This window comes from Choloepus didactylus, chromosome X (assembly GCF_015220235.1).
Source record: "Choloepus didactylus isolate mChoDid1 chromosome X, mChoDid1.pri, whole genome shotgun sequence".
Taxonomy (NCBI): Eukaryota; Metazoa; Chordata; class Mammalia; order Pilosa; family Megalonychidae; genus Choloepus; species Choloepus didactylus.
Genome location: NC_051334.1, coordinates 72,711,139 through 72,721,039, shown reverse-complemented (window position 1 = coordinate 72,721,039; position 9,901 = coordinate 72,711,139). Strand labels below are relative to the sequence as shown.

The window sequence follows — 9,901 nt, the reverse complement described above, 5'->3', positions numbered from 1 at the left end:
CCTGAGACTCATGAGGTGCTGCCACCCCACTTTGGCCTGCATCCACACTCCCTATTTCAGAACTCTTCTGGGGATGTGGGAAGTGAATGGGGAAAGAGGGGCTTCAAGACCCTGGGAAAGGGATGATTCCTCTCAGAGTGTGCTCAGGCTCAAAATCACTAGCCTGAAGCCCCTAAAATCCCTAAGCACTCATTGCAAAGTCTAAGAGCATGGCCCTTCCCAAGTATTCCTCAAATTTAACCCAGGGCCCTCTCTCTCTGGCTAAGCCAACTTGAAAGGTGAAATCACTGCCCTCCCCCCTACGTGGGATCAGACACCCAGGGAAGTGAATCTCCCTGGCAACGTGGAATATGACTCCCGGGGAGGAATGTAGACCCGGCATCGTGGGATGGAGAACATCTTCTTGACCAAAAGCGGGATGTGAAAGGAAATGAAATAAGCTTCAGTGGCAGAGAGATTCCAAAACGAGCCGAGAGATCACTCTGGTGGGCACTCTTACGCACACTTTAGACAACCTTTTTTTAGGTTCTAAAGAATTGGGGTAGCTGGTGGTGGATACCTGAAACTATTAAACTACAACCCAGAACCCATGAATCTCGAAGACAGTTGTATAAAAATGTAGCTTATGAGGGGTGACAGTGGGATTGGGAATGCCATAAGGACCAAACTCCACTTTGTCTAGTTATGGATGGATGTGTAGAAAAGTAGGGGAAGCAAACAAACAGACAAAGGTACCTAGTGTTCTTTTTTACTTCAATTGCTCTTTTTCACTCTAATTATTATTCTTGTTATTTTTGTGTGTGTGCTAATGAAGGTGTCAGGGATTGATTTAGGTGATGAATGTACAACTATGTAATGGTACTGTAAACAATCGAAAGTACAATTTGTTTTGTATGACTGCGTGGTATGTGAATATATCTCAATAAAATGATGATTAAAAAAAAAAAAAAAAAAAAATTTAACCCAGGGGTCATGACTCAGCTTCTATTGCCCTTTGCCAGGTAGCTCTGGGAGGTCAGAGGTGGCCCAGAGTCCAGTTGTCCAACCTTCCTTTGGGTTCTGCTCAACTTTGGGCACCATAGAGTGTGTATACAAAAGGAAGCAGGCTTTTTTTTTTCAATGTTTAACAAATTTTATTACATATAAGTATACAAACAGATTTAGGGAAAACCTCCAGACTATTTTCCCAAATGATTGACAAAGCCAAAAAAAAAAAAAAAAAAAAGTGGAGGAGGTAGGGGCATAAATCACAGAATCTGAACACAGAATGGGAAGGCATTTGTTTTGTGAAAACCTTGGTGGTGATGCACCCCAGAGATGATCTGGTTTCAGTGAAGAGCTGATTTTTCCTGTGTCTACTGGCAACAAACAGGTCACCAAAGCTGATTGTCAAAAGAGGAAATGGTGGCTGCTTGTATCCTAGGACTTTTGATACAAGCAGCTGCTCCATAGTCACCAAGGATACTGTTCACAACACAGCTTACTGACATTGGTCCATGAAAATGCATGTTTGAGAACACATCCATTGAAAGTACTTATTGAATGTAAATCAGAAATTCATGAAACTATAGGATCACCACTTATAATATATGGAAGAGGACTGTCCCTATACAAAGGGTTCACAATCTGAACTGGTCTTTTAAAATGGAAAATAGTATCGGAGGAACATTATAAACAACTCAAATATGAAAAAACAAAAACAAAACATATTACAATATATAATTATTGAAGACTTTTCTTTTAGGTAAGATTTTCAGAAAATCCAGGCATAGATTTTATGTTACAAAATGGTCCATATCATCCCAAAATGTCTTTTGATTGAACAGTAAAGTAGTATTTGTTGGATGATAAAACTGAGGTAAAGTACAAGCCATTGAGAGAGGTAAAGCTTCAATTTCTCCAATTTCCTTCTGTATCTGCTTATTATTAGGGTTTTTATGGCACAGGAATAGGTGGTAGCTATTCACAGGAGCACACTTGGGTTTGATTTTGGTGATGTTCCCAGTCTGGGCAATGCCCCTGGGTCTCAGCACCCATTTCTCTTTGAGCTCAAGCTTCTGGGGAGGAGGTGTATCTCAGACTTTGTCTACTAGTTCAAGTAGGAGAGGTGGTGCTTCTTTGAGAGGTGGTGGGTGCTCAAAGGACTCAAGAATCTCAGCTGCATTTTGTGCCACTGGGGTTGTCTCTTTTAAGTTTAAAACAGCTTTCATAGGTGACTCCAGGGTGGGTACTGAACTTCTGTGTTGCAGTTGGATAGGCTTTCTTTTGTTAGATCAATCACAGAATCAAGTTTCTTTTCCTCTATAGCCATAACTTCTGGTTCAGCATCAGGTAAATCACTGGAATTTCTTGATGTAATTTTTTCCAATATCTGTTGGATTTGATGCAATTGGAGTTTTCAAATTAGGACTTGCCACAGAAATCAACATATCATCATTGTTACTTTCAGAAACCAACTCAACATGCTTTTCCCAGTGGTTTAGAAGGTTCATAGTTCATAGAAGTCATTTTTTTTCATCTGGACTATTGGCTGACTCTTGAATCTTATCCAAATTCATAGTCTCTGAATTTACAACCTCACAGGCTATATTACTGGATAACATGTTTGGTTCCAAACAATTCCTTTGAGATAATACTATTGTTTTGATATATCTTTGAAGCTTTTGCTCATCAGCTATTGCTTCATGTTTATTCCTGCACTGTGTCTTCCCAATGCATTCATTCAATTCTTTTAGTTTGTGATCAAATACTTTGTAATTTATACTACAGATCTCCTGTTTCAGCAATGCTCTTTGCCTTTCCAGAGCTACACAAATATTTTCATTAATTTGCTCTGAAGTTTTCATGCATGTAAGATTTTCTTTGTTTTCTGAAAACATCCTCTTCTTTTGATTATGACTGTAATTATTATCAATTTTGAATGATGAATGCCATGTTGAGTCTATACTTCCACAAGTTGAAATGCTGGAATGACAAGTTCTACTAGATTCTTCAGTTTTCAAATGTCAGCATCATGGTTGCTGGAACTAACTGAATTCACCAAATTAGGTGCTTTCTCAACAGGCACAAAACAGGAGTCTGAACTTAAAATGTTGTCATTTTGCCTTTTATCATGTGATTCTGAATTGGTGCTTGTTTCTAAATAGGAAACCATCTTGTTATTTCTCTGATCATCCAAGGTACTAGTTACTGAATACTTTAGCATTTGAACTATATCTCTCAATACACTGGGTGGAGAGTAAATGGATTTTAGATTACAATCCCCTTTATGTTGCTCAAAAAACAATCTTGTTACATTTGCCTGATATTCAAAATGATTTTCAGAAGTGTTCAGAGAGACGTTTGCCTCTTCATCGGAGAGTCTACTGTTTTATCTGGCTTTTGGTAAGGATCCATGACTTATTCATTAACACATTCCAAACTAATTTTTGAATCAACAATTTTCTCTACCGTTTCTATTAAATTCTGAGGGAATACTTTACTTTTCTGTGAGCTTATTGAATTTTTGCTAGAGTCCAGTGAGGAAGAATCCTTTTCAGAATGTGTACATTTGCTTTGTATGACACCAGTACTTTAATTCTGATTATTACTTGGCACATGATTCCCAATTATTGTTGTTTTCAGTGCTTCAACAATTTTTAACTTATTCAGGATTTCGACTTGCTTCCGGCAACTTGTAGGTATTACTTTATAGGCTTTTAATATCTTCTGGATTTCTTCTATCTGGACTTGCCATCTTTCATATTTTGATGTTTCTTTTTCCTATATTCTTTTTGTTCAGAATATCATTTCATCAGGAACAGTTTCAGGTTTTGTGAGACCTGAGTCTATAGTAACGAATTTTCAAGGTATGGGTCTAGTTTTAATTAAGCCTCAGAGGGCAGAATAAGTAACTAGATACACGAGTAGGGCAGAATAAGTAACTAGATACACCAGTTCTTAAAAAAAGCAAATCATTTCCAAAAGGACACTCCTTATGCATTTCTGTCGAGGCAGAAGTCAATCTTTGGGTGTGGTCCATACAAATTTCACAAAAGCTGAATTTGGTGTAATTAGTCCACTCGGATGTTTCATTTTTGCATTTTCAGTAGGCTTCCTGTGATATAAATTGTCTTTATCTTGCATGTTCTTACTCATTTGTTTTGCAGTTTAATACTTGTTATGCCGCGGGTCATTTACTGGCTACCAGAGCGGTGCTGCGCTGCCTCTGCCTCCGCCAGTGCCACTGCGGCCAGAGCCACCTTAGGCGGCCTGGTTCGCCAGACCTTCTGCGTTATGCAACCACCATGCACAACGACCAGAAGCAGGCTTTTGATCTCATGCAAAAGATACAGGTTCCCCCAGAGATCCTAGGGAAATACTCCTTTACTCTCAGAGGGAGTAATTAAAACGTGCTCTTAGCACCTAAAGAATACTTAATACTTTGAAAAGAGAACTTAAAGTACTTTAAGAGTACATTATAAGCTGATAATTACCCAGGAACTGTATGAAACAGTGTTGACAGGGTCTCCAGTGACCAGTCACACATCATACACAAGTTGGGAACCCGTGGAAAAGCTGAGATCGCAGCAAACTTTGTAAATTCCCCCGACCAGGGGTCTGGTGCCCCTCCCTGCCCAGACCCCAGGGACTGTCTTGCAGCTGGCTCCCTGAAAGGAAAAAAAACAACAATCTGTTGAGGGCAAGAAGGGGGGCTCAACCCAGCCTCAACTGCAGAATTAATTAACAAATTAATTAACTATTAATTTTTGGAGCTGGGGGTGCTAGAGAAGGGCTGGACTCCAAGAAGGGGCAGTAGGGGGGGCACCTAAAAGTGGGCACCCATTCTCTGGCTCCAAAAACATTTTTTTCCCTACATTTTGTCCCTTCTCCTTTCTCGCTGACTCCTTATCTTTTTATACTTCAATAGCCCCCGACAAGGGTGGAATTAAAGCTGTTGGAGAGTAATTATCCAGACAATAGCCCAAAGTGCATCTTTAAATACTCTGTTCTGACACTGACAAAACTTCCTGGCTGGGGAAAGGCTTTTAAAAGGGACTTCTTTTTTTTTCTTTCTTTTTTCTTTTTTTAATTTAAAAGTAACGTGGTTATTTTCTATCAGGCAGCCCATGTTGAAAGTCTAGGCTAGTCTTAGGGGGAGACAGCACACCCAGAACTTCTCTGAATTTCAGATTCACTTCTGAAGAAAGTCTCCACCCCAGTCTTTAATTGGCAACTCAGGCTGACCAAGGAATTTAGCTGGAGTTGCCCCAAAGAGGAGAGGGGAGAAGGGAACAGTATCCCTGGGAGACAACTGGAGTTCCTAGGATTGGGAGAGTGGAGGGAGGTCCAGCTCAATTGGCAGCCCTCCTGGTAACACAGACCCAACCAGCTTCAGTTAGCCATGCCCCCAATGGGATCAGAATGACCAGGAGAACTAAAGGCTCCACACCTCCTCACACTGGTGGGGTTGCTGTGGGCTGGCAAGTGCCACATGCTGGACAGGATAGGAAAGGCACCAAGTCTAGAGGCCTCACAGGAGGTCTCATTCTCAGGGAAACTCCATATCCTCCTCCTGAGACCTGAGCCTCTCTAGATTGGGAAACCCTGACGGGGGTCAACCATATCTAATGAGACCCTCTCACAAAAAGGCTACATAGAGGCAGGGCAAGAAACAGAAAAACAAGAGGTGAAAAATTCTGATCAACTAAATAGAACCAAAGTTAGAGGTCTAGAATAAGTTGAATTGAACAAGAAAGGTTAGAGAATAAAGTCAACCAAGAAGAAAACCCTAGGTAAAAGAGTGAAAATGAGCTCCAGAATAAACTAATCAAGGAAATCAGATGCCTAGACAACTTAAGATAACAAGCCATACTAGGAAATACAAAAATATGGATCAGCCAAAGGAACAAACTAATAGTTCAATCAAGATACAGGAATTGAGGCAACTAATGCTAAATCAATTCAATGAGCTGATGGAAGGTATGGCCGAAGAGATGAAGGATATAAAGAAGATACTGGATGACCATAAAGAAGAATTCATTAACTTGAAAAAACAAATGGCAGAACTTATGGGAATGAAGGGCACAATGGAGAAGATGGAAAACACAATCGAGGGACACAACAGTAGATTTGAACAGGCAGAAGAAAGGATCAGTGAACTGGAAGACAAGACATTTGAATTCATAAACACAAAAAAACAGATTGTGAAAAAAAATAGAAAATACAAGCAGGGTCTTAGGGAGCTGAATGACAGCATGAAGCATACAAATATATGTGTTATGGGTATCCCAGAAGGAGAAGAGAGGGGAAAAGGGGCAGAAAGAATAATAGAATAAATATTCACTGAAAATTTCCCAACTCTTATGAAAGACAATTACAGATTCAAGAAGTGCAGCATACCCCAAACACAATGGATCCCAGTAGACCTATTCCAAGACACTTACTGATCAGATTGTCCAATGTCAAAGACAAAGAGAGAATTCTGAAAGTAGAAAGAGAAAAGGGATCCATCACATGCAAGGGAAGTTCAATAAGAGTATGTACAGATTTCTACACAGAAACCATGGAGGCGAGAAGACAGTCGTATGATATAAGATAAAACTGTCCTTAAAAATGAGGGAAAGATTAAAATATTTTCAGACAAAAAGACACTGAGGGAGTTTGTGAATAAGAGACTAGCACTACAAGAAATACTAAACGGAGTGCTACAGACTGATAGGAAAAGATAGGAGAGAGAGGGTTGGAGAAGAGTGTAGAAATGAAGTATATCAGGAAGGGTAAAACAAGATAGAGGGAAAAATTAGATATGATATATTAAATCCAAAAGACAAAATGGTAGAAGAAGGTACTGCCCTTACAGTAATAACATTAAATGTTAATGGATAAAACTCCCCAATAAAAAGACAGACTGGCAGAATGGATTAAAAAACAGGACCCATCTATATGCTGTCTACAAGAAACTCACTTTAGACACAAGGACAAAAATAGACTGAAAGTGAAAGGTTGGGAAAAGATATTTCTTGCAAACAACAAACAGAATAAAGTGGGAGTAGATATATTAATATCAGATAAATTACACTTCAAAAGTAAAACAATTAAAAGAGACAAAGAAAGACACTATATATTAATAAAAGAGTCAATTCATTGAGAAAACATAACAATCATAAATATTTATACACCAATCCAGAATGCCCCAAAATTCATGAGGCAAACACTGAGAACACCGAAAGGAGAAGTAGATACCTCTACAATAATAGCTGGAGACTTCAATACACCACTCTCAACAATGGATAGAACATCTAGACAGAGGATCAATAAAGAAACAGAGATGTTGAATTGTAGGATAAACGAACTAGACTTGACAGATATTTATAGAACACTACACCCAACAACAGCAGGTTACATTTTTTTCTCAAGTGCTCATGGAACATTCTCAAGGATAGACCACATGTTGGGTCACAAAGCCCATCTCAAACATATTTAAAAATATTGATATTATACAAAACACTTTCTTGGATCATAATGGAAAGAAGTTGGAAATAAATAACAGGCAGAAGGTGGTAAAATTCACAAATACATGGAGGCTAAACAATACCTTCTTAGAAACCAGTGGGCAAAGGAAGAAATTACCAGAATAAGTACCTCAAAGCAAATGACAATGAAAACACAGCATATCAAAACTTATGGGATGCAGCAAAGGTGGTGCTAAGAGGGAAATTTATTATCCTAAATGCCTATATTAAAAGAGAAGAGAGAGCAAAAATTGAGTAATTAATTGTTCAACTGGAGGAACTAGAGAAAGAATAGCAAACTAACCCCAAAGCAAACACAAGGGAAGAAATAACAAAGATTAGAGCAAAAATAAATGAAATTGAGAACAGGAAAACAAGAGAGAGAATCAACAAAACCAGAAGTTGGTTCTTTGAGAAAATCAATAAAATTGATTTACCACTAGCTAGGCTAACAAAAAAAAAAAAAAAAAAAAGGATTGGATGCAAAGAAATGCAATCAGAAATGGGAAAGGAGACATGACTACTGACCCTGCAGAAATAAAGGAGATAATGAGGACACTATGAGCAACTATATGCTAATAACTAGACAACTAGGTGACTTAGATGAAATGGACAATTTTCTAGAAAAGCATACACAGCCAACATTGACTCAAGAAGAAATAAATGACCTCAACAAATCAATCACAAGAAATGAAATTGAGTCAATCATCAAAAAAGCTCCAGAAAAGAAAATCCCAGGACCAGATGGCTTCACATGTGAATTCTACCAAGCATTCAAAGAATTAGTACCAACCCTGCTCAAACTCTTCAAAAAATTGAAGAGAAGAGAAAGCTACCTAACTCATTCTATGAAGCCAATGTCACCCTAATACCAAAATCAGGCAAAGATACTACAAAAAAGAAAATTATAGACCAATCTTTTTAATGAATATGGATGCAAAAATCCTCAACAAAATACTCGCAAACTGAATCCAGCAGCACGTTAAAAGAATTATACACCACAACCAGGTGGGATTTATTCCAGGTATGCAAGGCTGGTTCAACACAAGAAAATCAATTAATGTAATACACCACATCAATAAAGCAAGCAGAGGAACCACATGATCATCTCTATTGATGCAGAAAAGGCATTTGACAAAATTCAACATCCTTTCTTGATGAAAACACTTCAAAGGATAAGAATAGAAGGGAACTTTCTCAATATGATAAAGGCAATATATGAAAAACCCACAGCTAACATCATACTCAATGGGGAAAGACTGAAAGCTTTCCCTCTAAGATCAGGAACAAGACATGGATGCCCAGTGTCACCATTGTTATTCAACATTGTGCTGGAAGTTTTAGCTAGAGCAATTAGGCAAGAAAAATAAATAAAAGTCATCCAAATTAGAACGGAAGAAGCAAAACTTTCACTGTTTGCAGATGACATGATCCTATATGTAGAAAATCCAGAAAAATATACAGCAAAGCTACTAGAACTAGTCAATAAATACAGCAAACTGGCAGGTTACAAGATCAACACACAAAAATCTGTAGTGTTCCTATACACAAGCAATGTGCAACAAGAGGAAGAAATCAAGAAAAAAATTGCATTTACAATAGCAAACAAAATAATCAAGTATTTAGGAATAAACTTAACAAAGGCCATAAAAGACCTTTACACAGATAACTATAAGAAACTGCTAAAAGAAATCGAACAGGACCTAAAAAAAAAAAAATGGAAGAACATACCATGTTCATGGATTGGAAGACTAAATATAGTTAAGATGGCAATTTTACCTGAACTGATTTGTAGATTCAATGCAAGACCAATTAAAATCCCAACAACTTACTCTGAAGAAGTAGAAAAACCAATAACAAAATTTATTTGGAAGGGCAAGGTGCCCTGAATAGCCAAAAATATCATGAGAAAGAGGAACAAAGTGCGAGGTCTCACACTACCTGACTTTGAAACATATTATGATGCTACATTGGTCAAAACAGCATGGTACTGGCATAAAGATAGATATACCAACCAATGGAATCAAATTGAGTGTTCAGAAATAGACCCTCACATCTATAGACAATTGATCTTAAGTCAGTCAAGCCAAAGCAGCTGGGATGGAGCATCCTGTTCAGTAAATGGTGTTTGGAGAACTGGATATCCATTTCCAAAAGAATGAAAGAGGACTCCTATCCCACACGTTATACAAAAATTAACTCAAAATGGATCAAAGACCTAAATGTTAGCCCTAAGACCGTAAGACTCTTAGAAGAAAACGTAGAAAAATATCTTAAAGATCTTGTGATAGGAGGTGGTTTCCTAGACCTCCCACCTAAGGTGTGAGCCACAAAAGAAAAAATAGACAAATGGGATCTCCTCAAAATTATACACTTTTGTACATCAAAGGACTTTATCAGAAAAGTAA

The 9,901-nt window shown here is 38.1% G+C and overlaps 1 pseudogene; it reads right to left on the bottom strand.

The window, feature by feature from the left end:
• Positions 1-1,740: 1,740 nt before the first annotated feature.
• LOC119523703 lies at positions 1,741-3,736 on the bottom strand (annotated as a pseudogene).
• Positions 3,737-9,901: the final 6,165 nt, after the last annotated feature.